Source organism: Schistocerca piceifrons, unplaced genomic scaffold, assembly GCF_021461385.2.
Source record: "Schistocerca piceifrons isolate TAMUIC-IGC-003096 unplaced genomic scaffold, iqSchPice1.1 HiC_scaffold_1699, whole genome shotgun sequence".
Taxonomy (NCBI): Eukaryota; Metazoa; Arthropoda; class Insecta; order Orthoptera; family Acrididae; genus Schistocerca; species Schistocerca piceifrons.
In genome coordinates, this window is record NW_025727566.1 from 71,837 (window position 1) to 88,933 (window position 17,097).

The 17,097-nt window shown below is 50.2% G+C and overlaps 15 non-coding genes across 15 annotated transcripts; all 15 read left to right on the top strand.

Annotated features, from left to right (window-relative positions):
• Nucleotides 1-490: 490 nt before the first annotated feature.
• On the top strand, nt 491-609 carry LOC124737423. The gene has a single exon (XR_007009758.1). It is a non-coding gene; the product is annotated as a 5S ribosomal RNA (ribosomal RNA).
• Nucleotides 610-1,635: 1,026 nt separating this feature from the next.
• On the top strand, nt 1,636-1,754 carry LOC124737425. The gene has a single exon (XR_007009760.1). It is a non-coding gene; the product is annotated as a 5S ribosomal RNA (ribosomal RNA).
• Nucleotides 1,755-2,778: 1,024 nt separating this feature from the next.
• On the top strand, nt 2,779-2,897 carry LOC124737390. Its single transcript, XR_007009728.1, has one exon. It is a non-coding gene; the product is annotated as a 5S ribosomal RNA (ribosomal RNA).
• Nucleotides 2,898-3,922: 1,025 nt separating this feature from the next.
• On the top strand, nt 3,923-4,041 carry LOC124737426. Its single transcript, XR_007009761.1, has one exon. It is a non-coding gene; the product is annotated as a 5S ribosomal RNA (ribosomal RNA).
• Nucleotides 4,042-5,065: 1,024 nt separating this feature from the next.
• Nucleotides 5,066-5,184, top strand: LOC124737427. Its single transcript, XR_007009762.1, has one exon. It is a non-coding gene; the product is annotated as a 5S ribosomal RNA (ribosomal RNA).
• Nucleotides 5,185-6,208: 1,024 nt separating this feature from the next.
• On the top strand, nt 6,209-6,327 carry LOC124737429. Its single transcript, XR_007009763.1, has one exon. It is a non-coding gene; the product is annotated as a 5S ribosomal RNA (ribosomal RNA).
• A 1,024-nt stretch (nt 6,328-7,351) lies between these two features.
• On the top strand, nt 7,352-7,470 carry LOC124737430. Its single transcript, XR_007009764.1, has one exon. It is a non-coding gene; the product is annotated as a 5S ribosomal RNA (ribosomal RNA).
• Nucleotides 7,471-8,494: 1,024 nt separating this feature from the next.
• LOC124737431 lies at nt 8,495-8,613 on the top strand. Its single transcript, XR_007009765.1, has one exon. It is a non-coding gene; the product is annotated as a 5S ribosomal RNA (ribosomal RNA).
• Nucleotides 8,614-9,638: 1,025 nt separating this feature from the next.
• On the top strand, nt 9,639-9,757 carry LOC124737432. The gene has a single exon (XR_007009766.1). It is a non-coding gene; the product is annotated as a 5S ribosomal RNA (ribosomal RNA).
• A 1,024-nt stretch (nt 9,758-10,781) lies between these two features.
• LOC124737433 lies at nt 10,782-10,900 on the top strand. Its single transcript, XR_007009767.1, has one exon. It is a non-coding gene; the product is annotated as a 5S ribosomal RNA (ribosomal RNA).
• A 1,024-nt stretch (nt 10,901-11,924) lies between these two features.
• LOC124737434 lies at nt 11,925-12,043 on the top strand. Its single transcript, XR_007009768.1, has one exon. It is a non-coding gene; the product is annotated as a 5S ribosomal RNA (ribosomal RNA).
• Nucleotides 12,044-13,067: 1,024 nt separating this feature from the next.
• Nucleotides 13,068-13,186, top strand: LOC124737435. The gene has a single exon (XR_007009769.1). It is a non-coding gene; the product is annotated as a 5S ribosomal RNA (ribosomal RNA).
• A 1,024-nt stretch (nt 13,187-14,210) lies between these two features.
• On the top strand, nt 14,211-14,329 carry LOC124737437. The gene has a single exon (XR_007009771.1). It is a non-coding gene; the product is annotated as a 5S ribosomal RNA (ribosomal RNA).
• A 1,024-nt stretch (nt 14,330-15,353) lies between these two features.
• LOC124737438 lies at nt 15,354-15,472 on the top strand. Its single transcript, XR_007009772.1, has one exon. It is a non-coding gene; the product is annotated as a 5S ribosomal RNA (ribosomal RNA).
• A 1,024-nt stretch (nt 15,473-16,496) lies between these two features.
• Nucleotides 16,497-16,615, top strand: LOC124737440. The gene has a single exon (XR_007009773.1). It is a non-coding gene; the product is annotated as a 5S ribosomal RNA (ribosomal RNA).
• Nucleotides 16,616-17,097: the final 482 nt, after the last annotated feature.

Consider the following 17,097-nt stretch of genomic DNA (forward strand, 5'->3'; position numbering starts at 1 on the left):
CCACACCCCGCACAGGCCACACGCCGGCCGGCCGCGCGCCAGCCCTCCTGCGCTGGACGCCAGGGACAAGATGCGTCTTCCGCGAGTGTCGAAGGCTGCACGCGCCAAGCGGATGACAGGAGGTGCAACGAGAAGCTGCGCGTCTCACACACACGGCGGCGCGCCCGCTAGTTCGGCAGTCGCTCTGCTGGCACGTCGGATTGCGGAAGGAAGTGCTTAAAATTACAATTCTGTTCATGTTTTATGTTGTAAAGTTGTTAGCTTGTAACGATGTAATGTTAATAAATAAATTTATAAAGCTCACAAAAAAAAAATACACGAAGCACGTCCTTCCGGCTCATAAGTTTTGGAACTCAGGATTGCGTTCGCGCTAACGTGACGAATTGTCAATAAAAAAAAATGCGGCTGCTTTCGACCGAAAAGTAAGATTTTGTGTGTGTTGGGATAAGAACCGAATGCGAATTCTGCCATGCGCCTACATTATATGGGCGCCAACGGCCATACCATGTTGAGTACACCGGTTCTCGTCCGATCACCGAAGTTAAGCAACATCGGGCGTGGTTAGTACTTGGATGGGTGACCGCCTGGGAACACCACGTGCTGTTGGCTCCCCTTCATTTACTTTTTTTTTTTTTTATACCGCCCTCTTTCCATACCACCGTTCTGTTGTGACAAAGATTCTTGCTTAAGCATTTTAAACTACTGTAGTGACCATAAGGTACGAAATTGCAGTAAATGTCTCAGTTTGAGGGAGAATGTGCTAACCAAGTTCGCCAGGAAGTCTTTGAAAACGACAAAACAGTACGAATAGGCAGATATGTTCTGAAATACGTCAGCGCCTGTTGTTGTGTAGCGGTGTACAATTCCTACTTCGATATGTAATCATAAAGTTATTCTTTAGTCGTCTCGTCTCGTCTCCTCATCTCCTGCAGACGTTTCTTGTGCTTGCGCTGTTATATGGGCCACGACCCGAGCGGCAGCGAGCGGCAGTCGAGCAAAGTCGGGACAAGTCGGGACGGGGACAGGCACAGGGACAGGAATGGTGCGAATGCACTGCAAATTACGCAAACACCTCGTCTGAGGCGAGGCGAGGCGAGGCGAGGAAGCTCACATCGCCAGCAGTGGCGCCCTCCAACAAGACACTGCCACACCCCGCACAGGCCACACGCCGGCCGGCCGCGCGCCAGCCCTCCTGCGCTGGACGCCAGGGACAAGATGCGTCTTCCGCGAGTGTCGAAGGCTGCACGCGCCAAGCGGATGACAGGAGGTGCAACGAGAAGCTGCGCGTCTCACACACACGGCGGCGCGCCCGCTAGTTCGGCAGTCGCTCTGCTGGCACGTCGGATTGCGGAAGGAAGTGCTTAAAATTACAATTCTGTTCATGTTTTATGTTGTAAAGTTGTTAGCTTGTAACGATGTAATGTTAATAAATAAATTTATAAAGCTCACAAAAAAAAAATACACGAAGCACGTCCTTCCGGCTCATAAGTTTTGGAACTCAGGATTGCGTTCGCGCTAACGTGACGAATTGTCAATAAAAAAAAATGCGGCTGCTTTCGACCGAAAAGTAAGATTTTGTGTGTGTTGGGATAAGAACCGAATGCGAATTCTGCCATGCGCCTACATTATATGGGCGCCAACGGCCATACCATGTTGAGTACACCGGTTCTCGTCCGATCACCGAAGTTAAGCAACATCGGGCGTGGTTAGTACTTGGATGGGTGACCGCCTGGGAACACCACGTGCTGTTGGCTCCCCTTCATTTACTTTTTTTTTTTTATACCGCCCTCTTTCCATACCACCGTTCTGTTGTGACAAAGATTCTTGCTTAAGCATTTTAAACTACTGTAGTGACCATAAGGTACGAAATTGCAGTAAATGTCTCAGTTTGAGGGAGAATGTGCTAACCAAGTTCGCCAGGAAGTCTTTGAAAACGACAAAACAGTACGAATAGGCAGATATGTTCTGAAATACGTCAGCGCCTGTTGTTGTGTAGCGGTGTACAATTCCTACTTCGATATGTAATCATAAAGTTATTCTTTAGTCGTCTCGTCTCGTCTCCTCATCTCCTGCAGACGTTTCTTGTGCTTGCGCTGTTATATGGGCCACGACCCGAGCGGCAGCGAGCGGCAGTCGAGCAAAGTCGGGACAAGTCGGGACGGGGACAGGCACAGGGACAGGAATGGTGCGAATGCACTGCAAATTACGCAAACACCTCGTCTGAGGCGAGGCGAGGCGAGGCGAGGAAGCTCACATCGCCAGCAGTGGCGCCCTCCAACAAGACACTGCCACACCCCGCACAGGCCACACGCCGGCCGGCCGCGCGCCAGCCCTCCTGCGCTGGACGCCAGGGACAAGATGCGTCTTCCGCGAGTGTCGAAGGCTGCACGCGCCAAGCGGATGACAGGAGGTGCAACGAGAAGCTGCGCGTCTCACACACACGGCGGCGCGCCCGCTAGTTCGGCAGTCGCTCTGCTGGCACGTCGGATTGCGGAAGGAAGTGCTTAAAATTACAATTCTGTTCATGTTTTATGTTGTAAAGTTGTTAGCTTGTAACGATGTAATGTTAATAAATAAATTTATAAAGCTCACAAAAAAAAAATACACGAAGCACGTCCTTCCGGCTCATAAGTTTTGGAACTCAGGATTGCGTTCGCGCTAACGTGACGAATTGTCAATAAAAAAAAATGCGGCTGCTTTCGACCGAAAAGTAAGATTTTGTGTGTGTTGGGATAAGAACCGAATGCGAATTCTGCCATGCGCCTACATTATATGGGCGCCAACGGCCATACCATGTTGAGTACACCGGTTCTCGTCCGATCACCGAAGTTAAGCAACATCGGGCGTGGTTAGTACTTGGATGGTTGACCGCCTGGGAACACCACGTGCTGTTGGCTCCCCTTCATTTACTTTTTTTTTTTTTATACCGCCCTCTTTCCATACCACCGTTCTGTTGTGACAAAGATTCTTGCTTAAGCATTTTAAACTACTGTAGTGACCATAAGGTACGAAATTGCAGTAAATGTCTCAGTTTGAGGGAGAATGTGCTAACCAAGTTCGCCAGGAAGTCTTTGAAAACGACAAAACAGTACGAATAGGCAGATATGTTCTGAAATACGTCAGCGCCTGTTGTTGTGTAGCGGTGTACAATTCCTACTTCGATATGTAATCATAAAGTTATTCTTTAGTCGTCTCGTCTCGTCTCCTCATCTCCTGCAGACGTTTCTTGTGCTTGCGCTGTTATATGGGCCACGACCCGAGCGGCAGCGAGCGGCAGTCGAGCAAAGTCGGGACAAGTCGGGACGGGGACAGGCACAGGGACAGGAATGGTGCGAATGCACTGCAAATTACGCAAACACCTCGTCTGAGGCGAGGCGAGGCGAGGCGAGGAAGCTCACATCGCCAGCAGTGGCGCCCTCCAACAAGACACTGCCACACCCCGCACAGGCCACACGCCGGCCGGCCGCGCGCCAGCCCTCCTGCGCTGGACGCCAGGGACAAGATGCGTCTTCCGCGAGTGTCGAAGGCTGCACGCGCCAAGCGGATGACAGGAGGTGCAACGAGAAGCTGCGCGTCTCACACACACGGCGGCGCGCCCGCTAGTTCGGCAGTCGCTCTGCTGGCACGTCGGATTGCGGAAGGAAGTGCTTAAAATTACAATTCTGTTCATGTTTTATGTTGTAAAGTTGTTAGCTTGTAACGATGTAATGTTAATAAATAAATTTATAAAGCTCACAAAAAAAAAATACACGAAGCACGTCCTTCCGGCTCATAAGTTTTGGAACTCAGGATTGCGTTCGCGCTAACGTGACGAATTGTCAATAAAAAAAAATGCGGCTGCTTTCGACCGAAAAGTAAGATTTTGTGTGTGTTGGGATAAGAACCGAATGCGAATTCTGCCATGCGCCTACATTATATGGGCGCCAACGGCCATACCATGTTGAGTACACCGGTTCTCGTCCGATCACCGAAGTTAAGCAACATCGGGCGTGGTTAGTACTTGGATGGGTGACCGCCTGGGAACACCACGTGCTGTTGGCTCCCCTTCATTTACTTTTTTTTTTTTATACCGCCCTCTTTCCATACCACCGTTCTGTTGTGACAAAGATTCTTGCTTAAGCATTTTAAACTACTGTAGTGACCATAAGGTACGAAATTGCAGTAAATGTCTCAGTTTGAGGGAGAATGTGCTAACCAAGTTCGCCAGGAAGTCTTTGAAAACGACAAAACAGTACGAATAGGCAGATATGTTCTGAAATACGTCAGCGCCTGTTGTTGTGTAGCGGTGTACAATTCCTACTTCGATATGTAATCATAAAGTTATTCTTTAGTCGTCTCGTCTCGTCTCCTCATCTCCTGCAGACGTTTCTTGTGCTTGCGCTGTTATATGGGCCACGACCCGAGCGGCAGCGAGCGGCAGTCGAGCAAAGTCGGGACAAGTCGGGACGGGGACAGGCACAGGGACAGGAATGGTGCGAATGCACTGCAAATTACGCAAACACCTCGTCTGAGGCGAGGCGAGGCGAGGCGAGGAAGCTCACATCGCCAGCAGTGGCGCCCTCCAACAAGACACTGCCACACCCCGCACAGGCCACACGCCGGCCGGCCGCGCGCCAGCCCTCCTGCGCTGGACGCCAGGGACAAGATGCGTCTTCCGCGAGTGTCGAAGGCTGCACGCGCCAAGCGGATGACAGGAGGTGCAACGAGAAGCTGCGCGTCTCACACACACGGCGGCGCGCCCGCTAGTTCGGCAGTCGCTCTGCTGGCACGTCGGATTGCGGAAGGAAGTGCTTAAAATTACAATTCTGTTCATGTTTTATGTTGTAAAGTTGTTAGCTTGTAACGATGTAATGTTAATAAATAAATTTATAAAGCTCACAAAAAAAAAATACACGAAGCACGTCCTTCCGGCTCATAAGTTTTGGAACTCAGGATTGCGTTCGCGCTAACGTGACGAATTGTCAATAAAAAAAAATGCGGCTGCTTTCGACCGAAAAGTAAGATTTTGTGTGTGTTGGGATAAGAACCGAATGCGAATTCTGCCATGCGCCTACATTATATGGGCGCCAACGGCCATACCATGTTGAGTACACCGGTTCTCGTCCGATCACCGAAGTTAAGCAACATCGGGCGTGGTTAGTACTTGGATGGGTGACCGCCTGGGAACACCACGTGCTGTTGGCTCCCCTTCATTTACTTTTTTTTTTTTATACCGCCCTCTTTCCATACCACCGTTCTGTTGTGACAAAGATTCTTGCTTAAGCATTTTAAACTACTGTAGTGACCATAAGGTACGAAATTGCAGTAAATGTCTCAGTTTGAGGGAGAATGTGCTAACCAAGTTCGCCAGGAAGTCTTTGAAAACGACAAAACAGTACGAATAGGCAGATATGTTCTGAAATACGTCAGCGCCTGTTGTTGTGTAGCGGTGTACAATTCCTACTTCGATATGTAATCATAAAGTTATTCTTTAGTCGTCTCGTCTCGTCTCCTCATCTCCTGCAGACGTTTCTTGTGCTTGCGCTGTTATATGGGCCACGACCCGAGCGGCAGCGAGCGGCAGTCGAGCAAAGTCGGGACAAGTCGGGACGGGGACAGGCACAGGGACAGGAATGGTGCGAATGCACTGCAAATTACGCAAACACCTCGTCTGAGGCGAGGCGAGGCGAGGCGAGGAAGCTCACATCGCCAGCAGTGGCGCCCTCCAACAAGACACTGCCACACCCCGCACAGGCCACACGCCGGCCGGCCGCGCGCCAGCCCTCCTGCGCTGGACGCCAGGGACAAGATGCGTCTTCCGCGAGTGTCGAAGGCTGCACGCGCCAAGCGGATGACAGGAGGTGCAACGAGAAGCTGCGCGTCTCACACACACGGCGGCGCGCCCGCTAGTTCGGCAGTCGCTCTGCTGGCACGTCGGATTGCGGAAGGAAGTGCTTAAAATTACAATTCTGTTCATGTTTTATGTTGTAAAGTTGTTAGCTTGTAACGATGTAATGTTAATAAATAAATTTATAAAGCTCACAAAAAAAAAATACACGAAGCACGTCCTTCCGGCTCATAAGTTTTGGAACTCAGGATTGCGTTCGCGCTAACGTGACGAATTGTCAATAAAAAAAAATGCGGCTGCTTTCGACCGAAAAGTAAGATTTTGTGTGTGTTGGGATAAGAACCGAATGCGAATTCTGCCATGCGCCTACATTATATGGGCGCCAACGGCCATACCATGTTGAGTACACCGGTTCTCGTCCGATCACCGAAGTTAAGCAACATCGGGCGTGGTTAGTACTTGGATGGGTGACCGCCTGGGAACACCACGTGCTGTTGGCTCCCCTTCATTTACTTTTTTTTTTTTATACCGCCCTCTTTCCATACCACCGTTCTGTTGTGACAAAGATTCTTGCTTAAGCATTTTAAACTACTGTAGTGACCATAAGGTACGAAATTGCAGTAAATGTCTCAGTTTGAGGGAGAATGTGCTAACCAAGTTCGCCAGGAAGTCTTTGAAAACGACAAAACAGTACGAATAGGCAGATATGTTCTGAAATACGTCAGCGCCTGTTGTTGTGTAGCGGTGTACAATTCCTACTTCGATATGTAATCATAAAGTTATTCTTTAGTCGTCTCGTCTCGTCTCCTCATCTCCTGCAGACGTTTCTTGTGCTTGCGCTGTTATATGGGCCACGACCCGAGCGGCAGCGAGCGGCAGTCGAGCAAAGTCGGGACAAGTCGGGACGGGGACAGGCACAGGGACAGGAATGGTGCGAATGCACTGCAAATTACGCAAACACCTCGTCTGAGGCGAGGCGAGGCGAGGCGAGGAAGCTCACATCGCCAGCAGTGGCGCCCTCCAACAAGACACTGCCACACCCCGCACAGGCCACACGCCGGCCGGCCGCGCGCCAGCCCTCCTGCGCTGGACGCCAGGGACAAGATGCGTCTTCCGCGAGTGTCGAAGGCTGCACGCGCCAAGCGGATGACAGGAGGTGCAACGAGAAGCTGCGCGTCTCACACACACGGCGGCGCGCCCGCTAGTTCGGCAGTCGCTCTGCTGGCACGTCGGATTGCGGAAGGAAGTGCTTAAAATTACAATTCTGTTCATGTTTTATGTTGTAAAGTTGTTAGCTTGTAACGATGTAATGTTAATAAATAAATTTATAAAGCTCACAAAAAAAAAATACACGAAGCACGTCCTTCCGGCTCATAAGTTTTGGAACTCAGGATTGCGTTCGCGCTAACGTGACGAATTGTCAATAAAAAAAAATGCGGCTGCTTTCGACCGAAAAGTAAGATTTTGTGTGTGTTGGGATAAGAACCGAATGCGAATTCTGCCATGCGCCTACATTATATGGGCGCCAACGGCCATACCATGTTGAGTACACCGGTTCTCGTCCGATCACCGAAGTTAAGCAACATCGGGCGTGGTTAGTACTTGGATGGGTGACCGCCTGGGAACACCACGTGCTGTTGGCTCCCCTTCATTTACTTTTTTTTTTTTATACCGCCCTCTTTCCATACCACCGTTCTGTTGTGACAAAGATTCTTGCTTAAGCATTTTAAACTACTGTAGTGACCATAAGGTACGAAATTGCAGTAAATGTCTCAGTTTGAGGGAGAATGTGCTAACCAAGTTCGCCAGGAAGTCTTTGAAAACGACAAAACAGTACGAATAGGCAGATATGTTCTGAAATACGTCAGCGCCTGTTGTTGTGTAGCGGTGTACAATTCCTACTTCGATATGTAATCATAAAGTTATTCTTTAGTCGTCTCGTCTCGTCTCCTCATCTCCTGCAGACGTTTCTTGTGCTTGCGCTGTTATATGGGCCACGACCCGAGCGGCAGCGAGCGGCAGTCGAGCAAAGTCGGGACAAGTCGGGACGGGGACAGGCACAGGGACAGGAATGGTGCGAATGCACTGCAAATTACGCAAACACCTCGTCTGAGGCGAGGCGAGGCGAGGCGAGGAAGCTCACATCGCCAGCAGTGGCGCCCTCCAACAAGACACTGCCACACCCCGCACAGGCCACACGCCGGCCGGCCGCGCGCCAGCCCTCCTGCGCTGGACGCCAGGGACAAGATGCGTCTTCCGCGAGTGTCGAAGGCTGCACGCGCCAAGCGGATGACAGGAGGTGCAACGAGAAGCTGCGCGTCTCACACACACGGCGGCGCGCCCGCTAGTTCGGCAGTCGCTCTGCTGGCACGTCGGATTGCGGAAGGAAGTGCTTAAAATTACAATTCTGTTCATGTTTTATGTTGTAAAGTTGTTAGCTTGTAACGATGTAATGTTAATAAATAAATTTATAAAGCTCACAAAAAAAAAATACACGAAGCACGTCCTTCCGGCTCATAAGTTTTGGAACTCAGGATTGCGTTCGCGCTAACGTGACGAATTGTCAATAAAAAAAAATGCGGCTGCTTTCGACCGAAAAGTAAGATTTTGTGTGTGTTGGGATAAGAACCGAATGCGAATTCTGCCATGCGCCTACATTATATGGGCGCCAACGGCCATACCATGTTGAGTACACCGGTTCTCGTCCGATCACCGAAGTTAAGCAACATCGGGCGTGGTTAGTACTTGGATGGGTGACCGCCTGGGAACACCACGTGCTGTTGGCTCCCCTTCATTTACTTTTTTTTTTTTATACCGCCCTCTTTCCATACCACCGTTCTGTTGTGACAAAGATTCTTGCTTAAGCATTTTAAACTACTGTAGTGACCATAAGGTACGAAATTGCAGTAAATGTCTCAGTTTGAGGGAGAATGTGCTAACCAAGTTCGCCAGGAAGTCTTTGAAAACGACAAAACAGTACGAATAGGCAGATATGTTCTGAAATACGTCAGCGCCTGTTGTTGTGTAGCGGTGTACAATTCCTACTTCGATATGTAATCATAAAGTTATTCTTTAGTCGTCTCGTCTCGTCTCCTCATCTCCTGCAGACGTTTCTTGTGCTTGCGCTGTTATATGGGCCACGACCCGAGCGGCAGCGAGCGGCAGTCGAGCAAAGTCGGGACAAGTCGGGACGGGGACAGGCACAGGGACAGGAATGGTGCGAATGCACTGCAAATTACGCAAACACCTCGTCTGAGGCGAGGCGAGGCGAGGCGAGGAAGCTCACATCGCCAGCAGTGGCGCCCTCCAACAAGACACTGCCACACCCCGCACAGGCCACACGCCGGCCGGCCGCGCGCCAGCCCTCCTGCGCTGGACGCCAGGGACAAGATGCGTCTTCCGCGAGTGTCGAAGGCTGCACGCGCCAAGCGGATGACAGGAGGTGCAACGAGAAGCTGCGCGTCTCACACACACGGCGGCGCGCCCGCTAGTTCGGCAGTCGCTCTGCTGGCACGTCGGATTGCGGAAGGAAGTGCTTAAAATTACAATTCTGTTCATGTTTTATGTTGTAAAGTTGTTAGCTTGTAACGATGTAATGTTAATAAATAAATTTATAAAGCTCACAAAAAAAAAAATACACGAAGCACGTCCTTCCGGCTCATAAGTTTTGGAACTCAGGATTGCGTTCGCGCTAACGTGACGAATTGTCAATAAAAAAAAATGCGGCTGCTTTCGACCGAAAAGTAAGATTTTGTGTGTGTTGGGATAAGAACCGAATGCGAATTCTGCCATGCGCCTACATTATATGGGCGCCAACGGCCATACCATGTTGAGTACACCGGTTCTCGTCCGATCACCGAAGTTAAGCAACATCGGGCGTGGTTAGTACTTGGATGGGTGACCGCCTGGGAACACCACGTGCTGTTGGCTCCCCTTCATTTACTTTTTTTTTTTTATACCGCCCTCTTTCCATACCACCGTTCTGTTGTGACAAAGATTCTTGCTTAAGCATTTTAAACTACTGTAGTGACCATAAGGTACGAAATTGCAGTAAATGTCTCAGTTTGAGGGAGAATGTGCTAACCAAGTTCGCCAGGAAGTCTTTGAAAACGACAAAACAGTACGAATAGGCAGATATGTTCTGAAATACGTCAGCGCCTGTTGTTGTGTAGCGGTGTACAATTCCTACTTCGATATGTAATCATAAAGTTATTCTTTAGTCGTCTCGTCTCGTCTCCTCATCTCCTGCAGACGTTTCTTGTGCTTGCGCTGTTATATGGGCCACGACCCGAGCGGCAGCGAGCGGCAGTCGAGCAAAGTCGGGACAAGTCGGGACGGGGACAGGCACAGGGACAGGAATGGTGCGAATGCACTGCAAATTACGCAAACACCTCGTCTGAGGCGAGGCGAGGCGAGGCGAGGAAGCTCACATCGCCAGCAGTGGCGCCCTCCAACAAGACACTGCCACACCCCGCACAGGCCACACGCCGGCCGGCCGCGCGCCAGCCCTCCTGCGCTGGACGCCAGGGACAAGATGCGTCTTCCGCGAGTGTCGAAGGCTGCACGCGCCAAGCGGATGACAGGAGGTGCAACGAGAAGCTGCGCGTCTCACACACACGGCGGCGCGCCCGCTAGTTCGGCAGTCGCTCTGCTGGCACGTCGGATTGCGGAAGGAAGTGCTTAAAATTACAATTCTGTTCATGTTTTATGTTGTAAAGTTGTTAGCTTGTAACGATGTAATGTTAATAAATAAATTTATAAAGCTCACAAAAAAAAAATACACGAAGCACGTCCTTCCGGCTCATAAGTTTTGGAACTCAGGATTGCGTTCGCGCTAACGTGACGAATTGTCAATAAAAAAAAATGCGGCTGCTTTCGACCGAAAAGTAAGATTTTGTGTGTGTTGGGATAAGAACCGAATGCGAATTCTGCCATGCGCCTACATTATATGGGCGCCAACGGCCATACCATGTTGAGTACACCGGTTCTCGTCCGATCACCGAAGTTAAGCAACATCGGGCGTGGTTAGTACTTGGATGGGTGACCGCCTGGGAACACCACGTGCTGTTGGCTCCCCTTCATTTACTTTTTTTTTTTTATACCGCCCTCTTTCCATACCACCGTTCTGTTGTGACAAAGATTCTTGCTTAAGCATTTTAAACTACTGTAGTGACCATAAGGTACGAAATTGCAGTAAATGTCTCAGTTTGAGGGAGAATGTGCTAACCAAGTTCGCCAGGAAGTCTTTGAAAACGACAAAACAGTACGAATAGGCAGATATGTTCTGAAATACGTCAGCGCCTGTTGTTGTGTAGCGGTGTACAATTCCTACTTCGATATGTAATCATAAAGTTATTCTTTAGTCGTCTCGTCTCGTCTCCTCATCTCCTGCAGACGTTTCTTGTGCTTGCGCTGTTATATGGGCCACGACCCGAGCGGCAGCGAGCGGCAGTCGAGCAAAGTCGGGACAAGTCGGGACGGGGACAGGCACAGGGACAGGAATGGTGCGAATGCACTGCAAATTACGCAAACACCTCGTCTGAGGCGAGGCGAGGCGAGGCGAGGAAGCTCACATCGCCAGCAGTGGCGCCCTCCAACAAGACACTGCCACACCCCGCACAGGCCACACGCCGGCCGGCCGCGCGCCAGCCCTCCTGCGCTGGACGCCAGGGACAAGATGCGTCTTCCGCGAGTGTCGAAGGCTGCACGCGCCAAGCGGATGACAGGAGGTGCAACGAGAAGCTGCGCGTCTCACACACACGGCGGCGCGCCCGCTAGTTCGGCAGTCGCTCTGCTGGCACGTCGGATTGCGGAAGGAAGTGCTTAAAATTACAATTCTGTTCATGTTTTATGTTGTAAAGTTGTTAGCTTGTAACGATGTAATGTTAATAAATAAATTTATAAAGCTCACAAAAAAAAAATACACGAAGCACGTCCTTCCGGCTCATAAGTTTTGGAACTCAGGATTGCGTTCGCGCTAACGTGACGAATTGTCAATAAAAAAAAATGCGGCTGCTTTCGACCGAAAAGTAAGATTTTGTGTGTGTTGGGATAAGAACCGAATGCGAATTCTGCCATGCGCCTACATTATATGGGCGCCAACGGCCATACCATGTTGAGTACACCGGTTCTCGTCCGATCACCGAAGTTAAGCAACATCGGGCGTGGTTAGTACTTGGATGGGTGACCGCCTGGGAACACCACGTGCTGTTGGCTCCCCTTCATTTACTTTTTTTTTTTTATACCGCCCTCTTTCCATACCACCGTTCTGTTGTGACAAAGATTCTTGCTTAAGCATTTTAAACTACTGTAGTGACCATAAGGTACGAAATTGCAGTAAATGTCTCAGTTTGAGGGAGAATGTGCTAACCAAGTTCGCCAGGAAGTCTTTGAAAACGACAAAACAGTACGAATAGGCAGATATGTTCTGAAATACGTCAGCGCCTGTTGTTGTGTAGCGGTGTACAATTCCTACTTCGATATGTAATCATAAAGTTATTCTTTAGTCGTCTCGTCTCGTCTCCTCATCTCCTGCAGACGTTTCTTGTGCTTGCGCTGTTATATGGGCCACGACCCGAGCGGCAGCGAGCGGCAGTCGAGCAAAGTCGGGACAAGTCGGGACGGGGACAGGCACAGGGACAGGAATGGTGCGAATGCACTGCAAATTACGCAAACACCTCGTCTGAGGCGAGGCGAGGCGAGGCGAGGAAGCTCACATCGCCAGCAGTGGCGCCCTCCAACAAGACACTGCCACACCCCGCACAGGCCACACGCCGGCCGGCCGCGCGCCAGCCCTCCTGCGCTGGACGCCAGGGACAAGATGCGTCTTCCGCGAGTGTCGAAGGCTGCACGCGCCAAGCGGATGACAGGAGGTGCAACGAGAAGCTGCGCGTCTCACACACACGGCGGCGCGCCCGCTAGTTCGGCAGTCGCTCTGCTGGCACGTCGGATTGCGGAAGGAAGTGCTTAAAATTACAATTCTGTTCATGTTTTATGTTGTAAAGTTGTTAGCTTGTAACGATGTAATGTTAATAAATAAATTTATAAAGCTCACAAAAAAAAAATACACGAAGCACGTCCTTCCGGCTCATAAGTTTTGGAACTCAGGATTGCGTTCGCGCTAACGTGACGAATTGTCAATAAAAAAAAATGCGGCTGCTTTCGACCGAAAAGTAAGATTTTGTGTGTGTTGGGATAAGAACCGAATGCGAATTCTGCCATGCGCCTACATTATATGGGCGCCAACGGCCATACCATGTTGAGTACACCGGTTCTCGTCCGATCACCGAAGTTAAGCAACATCGGGCGTGGTTAGTACTTGGATGGGTGACCGCCTGGGAACACCACGTGCTGTTGGCTCCCCTTCATTTACTTTTTTTTTTTTATACCGCCCTCTTTCCATACCACCGTTCTGTTGTGACAAAGATTCTTGCTTAAGCATTTTAAACTACTGTAGTGACCATAAGGTACGAAATTGCAGTAAATGTCTCAGTTTGAGGGAGAATGTGCTAACCAAGTTCGCCAGGAAGTCTTTGAAAACGACAAAACAGTACGAATAGGCAGATATGTTCTGAAATACGTCAGCGCCTGTTGTTGTGTAGCGGTGTACAATTCCTACTTCGATATGTAATCATAAAGTTATTCTTTAGTCGTCTCGTCTCGTCTCCTCATCTCCTGCAGACGTTTCTTGTGCTTGCGCTGTTATATGGGCCACGACCCGAGCGGCAGCGAGCGGCAGTCGAGCAAAGTCGGGACAAGTCGGGACGGGGACAGGCACAGGGACAGGAATGGTGCGAATGCACTGCAAATTACGCAAACACCTCGTCTGAGGCGAGGCGAGGCGAGGCGAGGAAGCTCACATCGCCAGCAGTGGCGCCCTCCAACAAGACACTGCCACACCCCGCACAGGCCACACGCCGGCCGGCCGCGCGCCAGCCCTCCTGCGCTGGACGCCAGGGACAAGATGCGTCTTCCGCGAGTGTCGAAGGCTGCACGCGCCAAGCGGATGACAGGAGGTGCAACGAGAAGCTGCGCGTCTCACACACACGGCGGCGCGCCCGCTAGTTCGGCAGTCGCTCTGCTGGCACGTCGGATTGCGGAAGGAAGTGCTTAAAATTACAATTCTGTTCATGTTTTATGTTGTAAAGTTGTTAGCTTGTAACGATGTAATGTTAATAAATAAATTTATAAAGCTCACAAAAAAAAAATACACGAAGCACGTCCTTCCGGCTCATAAGTTTTGGAACTCAGGATTGCGTTCGCGCTAACGTGACGAATTGTCAATAAAAAAAAATGCGGCTGCTTTCGACCGAAAAGTAAGATTTTGTGTGTGTTGGGATAAGAACCGAATGCGAATTCTGCCATGCGCCTACATTATATGGGCGCCAACGGCCATACCATGTTGAGTACACCGGTTCTCGTCCGATCACCGAAGTTAAGCAACATCGGGCGTGGTTAGTACTTGGATGGGTGACCGCCTGGGAACACCACGTGCTGTTGGCTCCCCTTCATTTACTTTTTTTTTTTTATACCGCCCTCTTTCCATACCACCGTTCTGTTGTGACAAAGATTCTTGCTTAAGCATTTTAAACTACTGTAGTGACCATAAGGTACGAAATTGCAGTAAATGTCTCAGTTTGAGGGAGAATGTGCTAACCAAGTTCGCCAGGAAGTCTTTGAAAACGACAAAACAGTACGAATAGGCAGATATGTTCTGAAATACGTCAGCGCCTGTTGTTGTGTAGCGGTGTACAATTCCTACTTCGATATGTAATCATAAAGTTATTCTTTAGTCGTCTCGTCTCGTCTCCTCATCTCCTGCAGACGTTTCTTGTGCTTGCGCTGTTATATGGGCCACGACCCGAGCGGCAGCGAGCGGCAGTCGAGCAAAGTCGGGACAAGTCGGGACGGGGACAGGCACAGGGACAGGAATGGTGCGAATGCACTGCAAATTACGCAAACACCTCGTCTGAGGCGAGGCGAGGCGAGGCGAGGAAGCTCACATCGCCAGCAGTGGCGCCCTCCAACAAGACACTGCCACACCCCGCACAGGCCACACGCCGGCCGGCCGCGCGCCAGCCCTCCTGCGCTGGACGCCAGGGACAAGATGCGTCTTCCGCGAGTGTCGAAGGCTGCACGCGCCAAGCGGATGACAGGAGGTGCAACGAGAAGCTGCGCGTCTCACACACACGGCGGCGCGCCCGCTAGTTCGGCAGTCGCTCTGCTGGCACGTCGGATTGCGGAAGGAAGTGCTTAAAATTACAATTCTGTTCATGTTTTATGTTGTAAAGTTGTTAGCTTGTAACGATGTAATGTTAATAAATAAATTTATAAAGCTCACAAAAAAAAAATACACGAAGCACGTCCTTCCGGCTCATAAGTTTTGGAACTCAGGATTGCGTTCGCGCTAACGTGACGAATTGTCAATAAAAAAAAATGCGGCTGCTTTCGACCGAAAAGTAAGATTTTGTGTGTGTTGGGATAAGAACCGAATGCGAATTCTGCCATGCGCCTACATTATATGGGCGCCAACGGCCATACCATGTTGAGTACACCGGTTCTCGTCCGATCACCGAAGTTAAGCAACATCGGGCGTGGTTAGTACTTGGATGGGTGACCGCCTGGGAACACCACGTGCTGTTGGCTCCCCTTCATTTACTTTTTTTTTTTTATACCGCCCTCTTTCCATACCACCGTTCTGTTGTGACAAAGATTCTTGCTTAAGCATTTTAAACTACTGTAGTGACCATAAGGTACGAAATTGCAGTAAATGTCTCAGTTTGAGGGAGAATGTGCTAACCAAGTTCGCCAGGAAGTCTTTGAAAACGACAAAACAGTACGAATAGGCAGATATGTTCTGAAATACGTCAGCGCCTGTTGTTGTGTAGCGGTGTACAATTCCTACTTCGATATGTAATCATAAAGTTATTCTTTAGTCGTCTCGTCTCGTCTCCTCATCTCCTGCAGACGTTTCTTGTGCTTGCGCTGTTATATGGGCCACGACCCGAGCGGCAGCGAGCGGCAGTCGAGCAAAGTCGGGACAAGTCGGGACGGGGACAGGCACAGGGACAGGAATGGTGCGAATGCACTGCAAATTACGCAAACACCTCGTCTGAGGCGAGGCGAGGCGAGGCGAGGAAGCTCACATCGCCAGCAGTGGCGCCCTCCAACAAGACACTGCCACACCCCGCACAGGCCACACGCCGGCCGGCCGCGCGCCAGCCCTCCTGCGCTGGACGCCAGGGACAAGATGCGTCTTCCGCGAGTGTCGAAGGCTGCACGCGCCAAGCGGATGACAGGAGGTGCAACGAGAAGCTGCGCGTCTCACACACACGGCGGCGCGCCCGCTAGTTCGGCAGTCGCTCTGCTGGCACGTCGGATTGCGGAAGGAAGTGCTTAAAATTACAATTCTGTTCATGTTTTATGTTGTAAAGTTGTTAGCTTGTAACGATGTAATGTTAATAAATAAATTTATAAAGCTCACAAAAAAAAAATACACGAAGCACGTCCTTCCGGCTCATAAGTTTTGGAACTCAGGATTGCGTTCGCGCTAACGTGACGAATTGTCAATAAAAAAAAATGCGGCTGCTTTCGACCGAAAAGTAAGATTTTGTGTGTGTTGGGATAAGAACCGAATGCGAATTCTGCCATGCGCCTACATTATATGGGCGCCAACGGCCATACCATGTTGAGTACACCGGTTCTCGTCCGATCACCGAAGTTAAGCAACATCGGGCGTGGTTAGTACTTGGATGGGTGACCGCCTGGGAACACCACGTGCTGTTGGCTCCCCTTCATTTACTTTTTTTTTTTTATACCGCCCTCTTTCCATACCACCGTTCTGTTGTGACAAAGATTCTTGCTTAAGCATTTTAAACTACTGTAGTGACCATAAGGTACGAAATTGCAGTAAATGTCTCAGTTTGAGGGAGAATGTGCTAACCAAGTTCGCCAGGAAGTCTTTGAAAACGACAAAACAGTACGAATAGGCAGATATGTTCTGAAATACGTCAGCGCCTGTTGTTGTGTAGCGGTGTACAATTCCTACTTCGATATGTAATCATAAAGTTATTCTTTAGTCGTCTCGTCTCGTCTCCTCATCTCCTGCAGACGTTTCTTGTGCTTGCGCTGTTATATGGGCCACGACCCGAGCGGCAGCGAGCGGCAGTCGAGCAAAGTCGGGACAAGTCGGGACGGGGACAGGCACAGGGACAGGAATGGTGCGAATGCACTGCAAATTACGCAAACACCTCGTCTGAGGCGAGGCGAGG